Source organism: Naegleria gruberi (genome assembly GCF_000004985.1).
Source record: "Naegleria gruberi genomic scaffold NAEGRscaffold_58, whole genome shotgun sequence".
Lineage (NCBI taxonomy): Eukaryota > Heterolobosea > Eutetramitea > Acrasida > Naegleriidae > Naegleria > Naegleria gruberi.
This window is the reverse complement of record NW_003163269.1, coordinates 304,184-305,921: the sequence shown is the minus strand read 5'-3', so window position 1 is coordinate 305,921 and position 1,738 is coordinate 304,184.

Below are 1,738 nucleotides of genomic sequence, written 5' to 3'. Positions count from 1 at the left end.
ACCCAAACCCAAACCCAAACCCAAACCCGGACCCAAACCCAAACCCAAACCCAAACCCAAACCCAAACCCAAACCCAAACCCAAACCCAAACCCAAACCCAAACCCAAACCCAAACCCAAACCCAAACCCAAACCCAACCCAAACCCAAACCCAAACCCAAACCCAAACCCAAACCCAAACCCAAACCCAAACCCAAACACCCAAACCCAAACCCAAACCCAAACCCAAACCCAAACCCAAACCCAAACCCAAACCCAAACCCAAACCCAAACCCAAACCCAAACCCAAACCCAAACCCAAACCCAAACCCAAACCCAAACCCAACCCAAACCCAAACCCAAACCCAAACCCAAACCCAAACCAAAACCCACGACTAAGGTCAGACCCAACCTTTTGACTTTTATTCTTCTTAATTAATTATCTCAATAAATACTCATTATAAATCAATATATTATATATCAATATACTCCAAATTGAATATATAATCATAATATAACATAATATTACATCATTATAATGACTTATATAAGTTAATTTCATATAATAGATTAGACAATTAGAATATCAATGAAAACATTTCAAAATCATTTCAAATCAATATATCACCTTTTAAATCATGTTAATAACAATATATATCAATTTCAAATACTTTGGTATCATTTCAGGATGTTTACTATTCAACTTGTCAACTGACCTATACTAACACTGAAGATAGAAATCTTTTCCACTTCAATTCACTTCTAATACATCTATACATGATAATTAAATATATCTATTTGATTTTGAAGATCATCCATATCATACATGGTACTTGGCTGATCTACTTGACACCTACAGGGATGTGACAATTACATCCACTATACAGATCATCATGAAACTGATACAGTACCTTACTAGTGGTGTACAAACACTAGTATATCAGTTTCAAGACAATATGAAATCATCCAACATGTCAGGAGTGTAATCATGAGAATTATGAATGTCAAAATAGTCAAATGATATTAATTTTAAAATATTTCAATTATAATATCATATATAGATCAATAAATCATGGTATATCAATAATTGGTATTGAATTTCATATCAATTCATTCAAACCTTAATGACCTATCCTTAGATGACCAACGCAATTTTAAACTATCATGAATCATATAACTGTTGATACCATTGTGTTCACAATTGAAAATCTAGTCGATTGATATTAGTTTCATTAATTGGTCATATATATATGGTCAATTAGAGTATCTCAAAGTCAATTTTGAAAAACTAAGAGTTGCTATATATGATATCTATTAAATCATATTTAAATATCAAAACTTATATCAAAATGCTTCAAATTACATATATAACATGATACAATTGAAATAAATATCATATCACATATTAAATATTGAGATAGTCAATTAAGGTACCTCAATAGGGAAGTACCCTAAGGACAATGAGATTCATTACCAAATTGATACAATATGTTATTAACATCATATAATGAGGTTCTTATCAATTTCATATCATTTGGACTTCATTCACTTTTCATGTCATTTAACCATGTCAGCAACTACTCATGACAATATGACAAGTCAATACCAAGAAGTACAACAAGATAGAATATCATACCACTACTCTTATAAATGATATTGGTAACGTTTCTGAGTGATAGAAATCAATATCTATATAAATGGGATATCTGTCAAGCTAGTGGTCCAATTGATCAAAGGTAACATTCTTACATGTCATANA